The 13,936-nt window shown below is 35.5% G+C and overlaps 1 protein-coding gene across 4 annotated transcripts in view; it reads left to right on the top strand.

Annotated features, from left to right (window-relative positions):
- CFAP299 (cilia and flagella associated protein 299) overlaps positions 1 to 13,936 on the top strand; it is a 692,782-nt gene that overhangs the window by 607,983 nt on the left and 70,863 nt on the right. The window lies entirely within an intron of this gene.

Here is a 13,936-nt window from a genome sequence, read left to right as displayed (position 1 = left end):
TACAGATTTCACCTTAAAATATTTCATCTTGCGTCTCGTGAGTATAAGGACATCCTCCTACATAACATCACCATTATTCTAGATAAAAAAATTCATAATTATTTTCTACTGTCATCTAATGTTTAGCTCATATTTAAATTTTCTTAAGTATGTCCAAAATGTATTATAGCTACTTGTGTGAATCATCATTCAATGTATAAAAATTACATTGCTTGTGTCTCTTTACTGTCCTTTTCTGTAAAAGAGCACCTCTCTCCATACTTCCCAGCCAAATATTCTTTTCTTTGTGATGACATTGACGTTTTAAAAACACAGGACCCTTGTCTTTTAGATTGTTCCACATTCTGAACTTGTCTGATTGTTTCCTTGTGGTAATATCTGACTCATTTCTCTTATCTCTGTATTTTCTTTATACTGGGAGATAACTCTAAAGGCTTCATTTTGTTCAGTATAAATATTTCTTTTAGACAAGAACTTCTCCATTACATATTGCATCATATCAGGAAGCACCTAATGTCAAGTTGTCTCATTATCAGTGATGCTCAGTTTGACCTGTTGGTTAAAGAAGACTTGCTATATCATTCCTCTAAAAAGATATATTTTCCTTTTTTAACAAAATTTAATACCTAAACTAGTATGAACTAACTTTTGTGTATTTATGTAAGCCTACTTGTTTTTCTATTTTTTTCTTTAAAATTTACATTTTACAAGAAAATATATTAGTAGCAAATTAACTTTGCTTTCCAGAGTTATTTTCATCTAATTTTCTAAATTAGAAGAAAGGATAGTACTTGTGAAAACAGAATTTAAGTAGAGTTAAAGCTGTAAGTGGAGCTTGCAGGAATTGTACACAACTTTCAATGTAGAAATAAGCTATGCACCAAAATTAAATTGTTTATTGTCTAGAACTCAGAATCATTTTCCTTGAGATATTGTCTTATCAGAGATAGTTTGTCAGGTCATGTCACAAGTTTTCAAACCCATTATTTCCATGGAAAACTTAATTTTATTTTATGTAGCAAAAAGAAACTTGAGGACATTAAATAAATATCTCTACTGTCCTATAGCTTCCCTATCTCAGCTCTTATGATGACTGTATCATTTGGGTTAATAAAAGAAATAAGGATGCACCATGATCATTATTCTTTAGATAACATTTCCATGGGCACCACACAATAAAATCACTAAGGTAAATGATGCTTCAGGGGACACATTTCACCCTCTGGGACATCAGGAAATATCAGTTCCTATTCTTGGAGTCGTGTAAATCAGTATATTTCAGGAAGAATTTGTGCAGTGGTCCAACATTAGCAACTTCAGTAGCCCTAGAAGTCTAGTGATAATTGGAAATCTAAAATCTAGAGATGCTTAAGTATAAACCCCACAAATGAAGAGAGAAATAATTAGCTTGCTTATGGACAACAGGGTAGATGTAACAAAAATGGGACTAGATCTTAGGTCTCCTAATCCCTAGTCCAATTTTTTTTAACATTCCAGCATGCCGTATATTTATCTATTCTTTGATTTCCTGACCATTACACATTAGAAGAATTACATGTTAATTTAGCTGTAGAAGTGACAGTATAATGTTAACTTGTTGGTTACTTGGATCTAAAAATCTCATCTCTGTATTTTCATTTGTTTTTAACACTCGGCATTTTTACTTTCAATCGAAATTTATGTTTAATTTTTATTTATTTTTTACATATTATTTTTGAAGAGTGTGAGTGAAGCAGATAAGCCCGCAAGATGTGTAATTTTAATTAATGAACATACTTTACAATCTGGTAACATGTGTATGCACCACTGTGCCAAAATTTAATGAAATGGGTTAATGGCACTTATTAAAGTTGTTCGGCTTCTCTAGTCATAACACAGAATTCAACCTTTTCCTCCATTTCTTATATTCAAATAAATAAAGTGATAAATGAGTCCAAGCATGAAAAGTCAAGTCAGTCAGAATGCCTACATACCTTCTTATTATTTCCTATAATCTGTCTTTACTATCATTCATGCATTTGGAGGTCTACAAAGTCAGACCTTTGGGATTCTATTGTTTAAATTCCAGGATAAACTGAGTACCAAAGTCATTTGACTGTGATACACTGTCAAGAAAGTTCAGAAAATGAACATAAAAAATGAAGAATGGGAAAAAGAAATGAGGAAAGAAAGGAGAAACAGGAGGAGGGAAGCGGGGAGAAAGGGGGGAGAGAATCTATTCAAACAAGAAAGGAAGGAGGGAAGAGAGGATGGAAATGGCTTGAAGTTCATGAAAACACCTCCAAATTAGGAAGTCTTCTTGAATGCCTTTTGTATAAATACATGAAATGAGTTCATTTAAATAAGAATTATTGCTTTGAGAGAAGATGGGGAAATGTCAGCAAGACAGCAAAGTAGAAAGCCATAGCTTTTATTTCTCCAGAAAAAAAAAATGTCAATATAACAACAGTATTAGTACCAAAATATTTTGAGGAGAAATTCAGAATGCAGTTAACAAATATAATCGTCCAGGTGTAGTGGCTCGCACCTGTAATCCCAGCACTTTGGGAGGCCGAGGCAAGCAGATCACAAGGTCAGGAATTTGAGACCAGCCTGGCCAATATGGTGATATTCCATCTCTACTAAAAAAAAATTAGCCAGATGTGGTGGTGGGTGCCTGTAGTCTCAGCTACTCGGGAGGCTGAGGCAGGAGAATCACTTGAACCCAGGAGGTGGAGGTTGCAGTGCGCCAAGATCACACCACCGTACTCCAGGCTAAGTGACAGAGCGAGACTCCGTCTCAAAAAATAAAATAAAATAAAATAAAATAAAATAAAATAAAATAAAATAATAAAATAAAATTAAAATTTAAAAAAGATGAAATTTTACTTTATCCATGTGGGTTCTTCCCCAAAACAATCTTAGTTTAACACTGAGAAACTTGCCTTAGTACATGATTTCTCCTATAGTGGGGAAAGTGAGATTGCAGTGTGTGCCTGGCCACCTAGCCTCCTGCCTTTGCAGGGTGCCCTTCTTGCAGCTGGATTCTTTTTGGCCTCATACTGAGCACTGAACCACCTGTAGATCCCAGTCCTCTAAACAACTAGAAATAAAGGAAAGAGAAGAGAATTCCCTCACAGCCAGCATTGCTATTCAAGATAAGGAAAAGGCACAGAACTGAGGTTGTATCTCTAGGAGGAAAGGAAGAAAGTGAAGGGAATTCTATTGCAGGCATTTCAGAACCCTCTATGGAGTGAGGTTCTTTCTCATCTCATACTAAGTGCTGAAGGACTGGCAGAGCCCAGTTCGAAGGAAAGGGGAGGGCAGCCCCTAACAGCTCTGTGAGATTGGAAATAAGGTGCATAACAGAGGTTCTTCCTCCAGAAAAGACAGAAAGAAGTGAAGGGGCCTTATCTCCTGCAACTCAGAGTGCCCTCCATGGAGCCAGTTTCTATCTTGCATCATAACAAGCACTGAATAACCAGCAGAGCTCAATTCCTGGAAAGGTACGCAACAAAGAAAGGAGACAAACATCGTCTTATAGCTGGCACTGCTCTATAAAATTGGAAAAAGAACAGAACGGAGGCTTTTCCTCCAGGGAGAAGAAAGTTTCCAGTAAGTTTCCAGCCTTACAGTGTGCTCCTTGTTGAGTTGGCCTCTATCTTGCCTCATATTAAGCACTATTGACCAGTGTGTATGCCTCTCTGAGTCTGGACTAGTACATAAAGCTTGGAAGAGGTATCTGCTTCTTTAAATGTACAGACAACAAAGTAAACCTACAAGGAATATGAAGAATTAAGAAAACATAACAAAATTTAAGTAAGAAAACAATTTTTTAGTAACTAACCCAAGATAAATGGAGATCTGTGAATTGCAAAAGAATTCAAAATAATCATCTTAAAGGTGCTCAGTGAGTTACAAGAGAACGTTTATAGACAGCTGAACATAATCTGGAAAACAATAGATGAAATGTATGAGAAATTCAATAAGGAGATACAAATGATGAAAAAGAATTAACCAGAAATTTTGAGGCAGAGGAACACCATAACCAAAATGAAAAATTTACTAGAGGCCTCAACAGCAGATTTTATCAGGCAGAATAAAAAATCAGTAGGTTTAAAGACAGGTTATTTTAAATTGTTCCATCAGAGGAGCAAGAAAAAAGAATGAAAAAGACTGAAGAAAGCCTAAGAAACTTATGCAGCTCTGCCAAGAGAATCAATATACGTGTTATGGAAGTTATAGAAGGAGAATAGAGATAAAAATTGGTAGAAAGTGATTTAAAGCAATAATGATGGAAAACATCCTCAGTCTCAAAAAGGAAATGGAAAGCTAGATTCATGAAGGCCAAAGGAACCCAAATAGGTTGAATTTAAAGAAGTCTACATAAAGATACATTGTAATCAAATTATAAAAGTCAAAGGAAAAGCAAAGTTCAAAGTGGTAACTAAGGCCGGGCGCAGTGGCTCACGCCTGTAATCCCAGCACTTTGGAAGGCCGAGGCGGGCGGATTACGAGGTCAGGAGATCGAGACCATCCTGGCTAACACGGTGAAACCCCGTCTCTACTAAAAATACAAAAAATCAGCCGGGCGCGGTGGCGGGCGCCTGTAGTCCCAGCTACTCCGGAGGCTGAGGCAGGAGAATGGCGTGAACCTAGCAGGCGGAGCTTGCAGTAAGCCGAGATAGCGCCGCTGCACTCAGGCCTGGGCAAAAGAGCGAGACTCCGTCTCAAAAAAAAAAATTAAAAAAAAAAGTGGTAAGTAAAAAGTGTCTCATTACATACAAGATAATCACCATAAGACTATAAGTATACCTCTCAGCAGAAACTTTGTAGCACAGAAGAAAATGAGATAATATATTAAAAATATTAAAAGAGAAAAAACTGCCAACCAAAAATAATATACGAGCAAAGCTATCCTTCAGAAATGAAGGAGAGAGAAAAACTCTAAAACAAAAATTGAGAGAGCTCATTACAAGACCTGCCTTATTAGAAATGCTAAAGGGAATTCTTCAAGATGAAGAGGACACAAATAGATGCTAATTAGAAGCATGAAAACACATAAAATTATAAATCTCATAGCTTAAAATAAGGATATAGATAAAATATAATAATGGTGATGCATAAATCATGTTCAATTCATATAAAAGTTAAAAGACAAATGCATAACAATATCTGTAACTACAATAATTTGCTAATATACAATATTAAAAGTTATACATTTTGACTCTAATAACATTAAGCATATGAGAGGAATGAAGAAGAAAAGTTGAGAGTTTTTGTATGTGATTGAACTTAAGTTCTTATCATGTGAAAATGGACTGTTATAACTAAAGATAGCGTATATTAGCCTCACGGTAAACACAAATTAAACCTGTGCAAGATACAGAAAATATAAAGAGACAGAATCAAAGCATACCACTATAAAAATCATGAAATCATAAAGAAAAACAGCAAGAGAAGAAGAAAGGAACAAAGAAACTACAAAATGTTCAGAAAACAACAAAATGACAATTAAAAGTCCTCCCTATCAATAATTACTATATATGTAAATAGTTAAATTTCCCAATCAAAAAAGTGGATGAAAGGATAAGAAAACATTATCCAACCATATGCTGCCTACAAAAGACTCAGTTTACCTTTAAGGACACAAACAGGCTGAAAATGAATACATTTTCATGAAAAAAAGTTACATAAAATAATAATTAAAAGAGAGCAGGAGTGTCTAATCTTATATTAGACAAAATAGACTTTATATAGAAAATTTTCACAAGGGATAAAGAAGTTCATAATAGAGTGATACAGAAGCGAATTAAGAGGATATAATTTTTTAAAATATGCACTCAGAGCTCTTAAATATATGAACCAAATATCAACAGATTTGAAGGGAGAGATAGCAATACAATAATAATAGAGGACTTCAATAGTCCACTTTTTTGTTTGTTTGTTTGTTTTTACTTTTATTTTAAGTTCAGGGGTATACGTGCAGGATGTGCAGGGTTGTTACATGTGTCATGGAGGTTTGTTGTACCAATTATTTCATCACCCAGGTATTAGGCCTGGTACTCAATAGTTATTTTTTCTGATCCTCTCCCTTTTCCCACACTTCACCCTCCAGTATGCACTGGTGTGTGGTGTTCCCTTCTATGTGTCCATGTGGTCTCATCATTTAGCTCCCACATATAAGTAAGAACATGAGGCAATTCTCCACTTTCAACAATGTACAGATAAAACAAAAAATCAGTAAGAAAACAGCAGACTTGAACAACACTATAGGTCAACTTTCCAACAGCAGCAGAATACACATTCTTCTCAAGTGCACAAGAAATATTCTTTGGGATAGATCATGTCAGGCCACAGAAGTGTCTCAATAAATTTTTTAAAATTGGATCAAGTTTCTTGTTCATGCACAATATTATGAAACTAGATATAAATAGGAATAACTTTGGAAAAACCCACAAATATGTGGAATATTAACAACACACTCCTGAAAACCAACAGGTAAAAGAATAAACCAAAAGGGAAATTTAAAAATGTCTTTAGACACATTTAAATGGTAATACACCATACCCAAATTTATGGGATGCAGCAAAAGCAGTTCCAAGAGAAGTGTGTAGCAATAAACACCTACATTCAGAAAAAACAAAATATTTCAAATAAACAACCTAACTTTACACATAGCAGAGGAAGAAAATAATAAAGAAAATTATAAAATAATAAAAATAATAAATTACGTAGCGAATACCAAAAAAAAAAAAATAGAAAAGAGCAACGAAACTAAGAACTAATTTTTATAAAAAATAAAAAATAAAATAAACAAAGTTGACATTCCTTTAGCTAGACCAAGAAAAAAAGGAGAGAGGGTGGAGCAAGATGGCAGAATAGAACCCTGCATCATTCATCACCCCCATTCACAGGAACACCAAATTTTAACAAGTATCTTCACACATAAAAGCACAATCACAACTGTTAACAATTGTCACAAGAACCAAAACTCCGATAAGCAATCGCAGTATGTGGTTTTAACTTCTTATCGCTAAAAGAAGCATGGAAGAGGCTCAGAGAGACAGTCTTAATTGCCACCAGCATCCCTCCCCCATACCCCAGCAACAGTAATACCACTCAGAGAATCTGTGAGCTTTGGGAAGGGAGAGTTTAGTGACTGGGTGACTTTATATTGAACTCAGTGCTGCCCTATCACACACAGCAGATAATAAGGACTTGCTGGGCTCAGCCAGTGCCTACAAATGGAGGGAGTATTTGGACCAGCCCTAGCCAGATGGCAATTGCCCATCCCAGCAATTGGAACCTGACTTTCTCATCAGGCTCCATTACTACAAGCTGAAGTGCTCTGGGATTTTAAATAAACTTGAAAGGCAGTCTAGGACACAAGGACTGCAATTCCTAGGCAATTCCTAGTGCTAGATTAGGCTTAGAGCCAGTGAACTAGGGTGGAATGTGACCTAGGGAGACACAAGATGTTGCAGCTATGGGAGTGCCTGCACCATCCCTATCCTAATCCTGGGCAGTGCAGCTCACAGCAACAAAAGTGACTCCTTCCTCCTGCCCAAGGTCAGGAGAGAGAAAAGAGGACTTTGTTTTGCAACTTGGGTACCAGCTCAGTCACAGTGGGATAGGGAAACAGGCAGAGTCCTGAGGCCTCCATTCCGGGTTCTACCTCCTAGATGACATTTCAAGACACACCCTGGGCCAAAAGGGAACTGGGTACCTTGAAGGGAAGGACCCAGTCCTTGAAGGATTCATCACCTGCTGACTAAACAGTCCTTGGGCTGTGAATAACCAAAAGTGATACTCAGGGAGTATGCTATGGGGCTTGGGCGCTGAGAAGTTCTGACTTCAGGGGTGACCCAACACATTCCCAGCTGTGGTGGCTACTGTGAAAGACTCCTTCAGAGGGAAAACTAAAGGGGATTTTGCCATGCACTTTAGGTACCAGCTCAGCCACAGTGAGGTAGAGCAACAAGCAGGCCCTTGGTGTCCCTGAGTCCAGGCCTAGCCTCTTGGACAGCATTTCTGGACCTGCCCTGGGCCATAGGGGAGCGCACTGCCTTGAAGGGTGAGTCCCAGGCCTGGTAACATTCACCACAAGCTGACAAAAGAGCCCTTGGGTTTTAAGTGAACATCAGTGGTGGCCTGGCAGAACACCCCATGGACTAGTGGTGGTAATGGGCACAGGGAGTGGCTCCTCTGCCTGTGCAAATGGGAAGGAAGAGCAGGAATCACTTTTTATTGTGGTTTGAGTGCTAGCTTAGCCACAGTAGAATAGAATATCAGGTAAATTGCTAAGGTTTTTGACTCCAGTTCCTGGCTCCCAGACAGCATCTCTGAATGTGCCCAGGGCCTGGGGAAACTCTTTACTTTCAAGTGAAGGGCTTCGGGCAAAGCCCAGTTTTGTTCTTGCTTCAGATCTAACCCAGCACAGTTCCAATGATGGTGGCCACAGAGGTGCTTGCATCACCACACCCACAGTTCCACATAGTGCAACACAGAGAGAGACTTCGTTTGTTTGAAAGAAAGTTAGGGAAAAACACAAGAGTCTCTGCCTGGTAATCCAGAGAATGTTTCCAGATTTTATCCAAGACCACTGACACAGTACCTGTTTGAGCCTGTAAAAATCACAGCACGATTGGGCTTGGGACCCAAGTCCCTTTAAATATCTGGAAAGCCTTCCCAAAGAGGACAAGCACAAACAAGCCCAGACTATGAAGACAACAATAAATAATTAACTCATCAATGCCCAGGCACTGATGAGCATCTACAAGCATCAAACCATCCAGGAACACATAACTTCACCAGTATAAATAAGGCATCAGGGACCAATCCTGGAGAAATAGACATATATGACCTTTCAGACAGATAGTTCAAAATGGCTGTTTGGAGAAAACTCGAAGAAATTCAAGATAACCCAGAGAAGTTTAGAATCATATATCTGATAAATTTAACAAAGAGATTGAAATAATTGCAAAGAATCAAGCAGAAATTCTAGAGTTTAAAAATGCAACTGACATACTGAAGAATGTATCAGACCCTCTTAATACTAGAATTGATCAAGCAGAAGAAAGTATTAGTAAGCTTGAAAATAGCCTATTCGAAAATACACAGTCAGAGGAGACAAAAGAAAAAAAAAAAACAATGAAGCATACCCATGGAATCTAGAAAATAGCCCCAAAAGGGTAAATCTAAGAATTATTGGCCTTAAAGAGGAGGTAGACAAAGAGATAGGAGTAGAAAATTTATTCAAATGGATAATATCAGAGAACGTCCCAAACCTAGAGAAATATCAACATTCAAGTACAAGAAGGTTATGGAACATTATGCAGATTTAACCCAAAGAAGACTACCTAAAGACATTTAATAATCAAACTCCCAAAGGTCAAGGATGAAGAAAGAATCCTAAAAGCAGCAAGAGAGAAGAAACAAACAACATACAATGGATCTGTAATACCTCTGGAAGCAGACTTCTCAGTGGAAACATTAGGGGCCAGGATAGAGTGGTATGACATATTTAAAGTGCTGAAAGAAAAAAAAAATACCCTTGAATAGTATAGCTGGTGAAAATATCCTTCAAGCATGAAGGAGAAATAAATACCTTCCCAGAAAAACAAATCTGAGGGATTACATTGACACAAGACCTGTCCTAGAAGAAATGCTAAAGAGAGTTCTTCAATCTGAAAGAAAAGGATGTGAATGAGCAAGAAGAAATCAACTGAAGGTTAATAACTCACTGGTAATAGTGAGCACATAGAATAATACAGAATTATGTAACACTGTAATTGTGGTATAAATTACTCTTAAGTAGAAAGACTAAATTATGACCTAATTAACCATAAAAACTACAACAACTTTTCAAGACATAGTGCAATAAGACATAAAGAGAAATAGAAAAAGTTAAAAAGTGGGAGGATGAAGTTAAGGTGTGGAGTTCTCATTAGTTTTCTTTTTGCCTGTTTGTTTCTATATATAATCAGTATTAAGTTGTCATCAGCTTAAAATAATGGGTTATGAGACAGTATATGCTAGCCTCATGGTAACCTCAACCAAAAATCATACAATGGGCATATAAAAAATAAAAAAATAGGAAAGTAAAGCATATCACCAGAGAAAAATCGCCTTCACCAAAATGTAGACAAGAAGGAAGCAAGGAAAGAAGAAAGAGAAGACCATAAAGCAACCAGAAAACAAATAACAAAATGGCAAGAGTAAGTCCTTATTTATCAATAATATCATTGAATGTAAATGGACTAAATTCTGCCATCAAAAGGCATAGAGTGGCTGCATGGGTGAAAAAACAAGGGTCAACCATCCGCTGCCTACAAGAAACACACTTCACATACAAAGATACAGATAGACTGAAAATAAAGGGATGAAAAAAGATATTCCATGCTAATGGAAACCAAAAAATGATCAGGAGTAGTTATACTTATGTTGAACAAAATAGGTTTCAAGAAGAAAGTGTGAGACAAAGAAGATCATTATTTAATGATAAAGAGATCAATTTTGGCAAGATAATTTAATGATTGGAAATATATGTGCAGCCATCACCAGCTATATAAAGCAAATATTATTAGAGGCAATGAGATAGATCCCAATACAATAATATCTGGAGACTTCAACATCCCACTTTCAGCATTGGACAGATCTCCCAGGCAGAAAATCAACAAGGAAACATCGGACTTAACCTCTACTATAAAACAAATGTGCCTAATAGATATTTACAAAATATTTCATTCAATGGCTGAAGAATACACATTCTTCTCCTCCTCTCATGGATCATTCTCAAGAATAGACCATATGTTAGGTCACAAAACAAGTATTTAAATTTTCAAAAAAATTGAAACAATATCAAACATGTTCCGAAACCACAATGGAATAAAACTAGAAATCAATAACAAGAGGAATTTTTGGAAACTATACAAACACATTGAACATTAACAATATGTTTCTGAATGACCAATGGATCAGTGAAAAAATTAAGAAGGAAGTTGAAAATTTTCTTGAAACAAATAATAATGGAAACACGACATGCCAAAACCTGTGGGATACAGCAAAAGCAGTATTCAGAGGGAAGTTTATACCTATAAGTGCCTAAGCAAAAAAAAAAAAAAAAAAAAAAGAGGGAAAACTTCAAATAAACAACCTAACAATGCATCTTAAAGAACAAGAAGAACAAGAGCAAACAAAACCCTAAATTAGTAGGGAAGAAATAATAAAGATCAAAGCAAAAATAAACAAATTTGAAATGAACAAAACGACACAAGAGATCAACAAAATAAAAGTTTTTTTTTAAAGATTAACAAAATTGACAAACCTTTAGCCAGACTAAGAAAAAAAGAGAGAAGACTCAAATAAATAAAATAATAGATGAAAAAGAAGACATTTCAACTGATACTGCAGAAATTCAAAGGAACATTAGTGGCTACTATGAGCAAATATATGCCAAAACATTGAAAAACCTACAAGAAATGAATACATTTCTAGACATGTATGACCTACCAAGATTGAATCAGGAAGAAATCCGAAACCTCAATGACCAATAATAAGTAACAAGATTGAAGGTGAAATAAAAATTTCCCAAAGAAATGCCTGGGACCCAATGGCTTTACTGATGAATTTTACCAGAAATTTAATAGAGAACTACTACCAATCCTGTTCAAACTATTGTGAAAAATAGAGGAAGACAGAATACTTCCAAACTTATTCTACAAAGCCAGCATTACCCTGATACCAAAACCAGATAAAAACATATCTAAAATGGAAAACTGCAGGCCAATATCTCTGATGAATATAAATACAAAAATTCTCAACAAAATACTCGCAAACCAAATTCAAAAAAACATTAAAAAGATCATTCATCATGACCAAGTAGAACTCATCCCAGGGATGCAAGGATGGTTCAACATATGCAAATCAGTCAATGTAATACCTCATATCAACAGAATGAAGGACAAAAAACATATAATCATTTCAATTGATGCTGAGAAAGCATTTGATAAATGTCAACACCTCTTAATGATAAGAATCCTCAAAGAACTAGGAATAGAATGAACATACCTCAATGTAATAAAACCCATATATGTCAGATCCACAGCTAATATCATACTGAATGGGGTAAAACTGAAATCCTTCCCTTCCCTCTTATATCAGGAACATGATAATGATGTTATTTTCCCCACTGCTATTCAAAATAGTACTGGAAGTCCTAGCCATAATAATTAGACAGGAGGAAGAAATAGAGGGCATCCAAATTGGAATGGAAGAAGTCAAATTATCTTTGTTGGTAGTTGATATGATCTCATACTTGGAAAAACCTAAAGACTCCACAAAAAGCTATTAGAACCAATAAACAAATTCAATAAAGTTGCGTGATACAAAATCAACATATAAAAATCAGGAGCATTTTTATATACCAACAGTGAACAATCTAAAAAAGAAATAAAAAAGTAATCCCATTTACAATAGCCACAAATAAAAGAAAATACCTAGGAATTAATTTACCCAAATAAAGGAAACATCTATACAATGAAAACCTATAAAAGACTGATGAAAGAAATTGCAGAGATCACAAAAAAGTGGAAAAATATTTTATGTTCATGATTGGAAGATAAATATTATTAAAATATCCATACTACCCAAAGCAATCTACAGAATCAATGCAATCCTTTTCAAAATACCAATGCCATTCTTCACAGGAATAGAAAAATAATCCTAAAGTTTATATGGAATGACAAAAGACCCAGAATAGCCAAAGCTATCCTGAGTCAAAAGCACAAAACTAAAGAAATCACATTATCTGACTTCAAATTATGCCACAGAGCTGTAATAACTGAAAGAACATGATACTGGCATAAAAACAAACATATAGACCAGTGAGACAGAATAGAGAACCTGGAGACAAATCCCCACACCTACAGGGAACTCATTTTCCACCGTGGTGCCAAAAACATACACCAGGGAAAAGGCAGTCTGTTGAATAAATGGTGCTGGGAAAAGTAGATATCCATATCCAAAAAAGAAACTAGATTCTTATCTCTCACTGTATACAAAAACCAAATCAAAATTGATTAAAAACTTAAATCTAAGACCTCAAACTATGAAACTACTATGAGAAAACATTGGGGAATCTCTCCAGGACATTGGTCTGGGCAAAAATTTCTTGAGTAATACCCCACAAGCACAGGCAACCAAAACAAAAATGGACAAGTGGGATCACATTAAGTTATAAAGTTTCTGCACAGCAAAGTAAACAATCAACAAAGTGAAGTATGAGTCAACATATGCAAATTAGTAAATGTGATGCACCATTTTCACACAATGAAGAATAAAAATTGTATGATTATCTCAGTAAATAAAAAAGGCATTTAATAAAAATCAATATATTTCAATGATATAAAAACTCTGAACAGATTAGGTATAGAAGGAATATATCTCAACATAATAAAGGCATGATATGACAAGCCCATAGCTAATATATTCGGTGGTGAAAAGCCGAAAGCTTTTCCTCCAAGATAAGTATTAAGACAAGGATGCTCACTCACAGCGCTTCTATTCAATATAGTACTGAAAATTCATGCCTGGGCTTTTGGACAAAATGAAGAAATTAAAGGCTTCCAAATCAGAAAGGAAGAAGTATGACTATCTCTATTTGCAGATGACATAATCTTATATGTAGAAAATTCTAAAGATTCCATCGAGAAAATTAATGTTAGAGCAAATAAATGAAATCAATTCAGTAAAATAGGATCAAAAATCAACATATAAAAAACAGATGCATTATATCCACTAACAACAAACTATCTAAAGAAGAAATTTAAGAAAAAGCCCAATTTATAGTAGCATCAAAAATAAAATAAAATGCTTAGGAATGAATTTAACCAAAGATGTGAAAAAACTATACACTGAAAATTATGAAACATTGATGAAAGAAATTGAAGGCACA

Source organism: Pan troglodytes, chromosome 3 (genome assembly GCF_028858775.2).
Source record: "Pan troglodytes isolate AG18354 chromosome 3, NHGRI_mPanTro3-v2.0_pri, whole genome shotgun sequence".
NCBI lineage: Eukaryota > Metazoa > Chordata > Mammalia > Primates > Hominidae > Pan > Pan troglodytes.
Note: the sequence above shows the minus strand (reverse complement) of the source record. Positions and strands in the feature narration are given on the sequence as shown.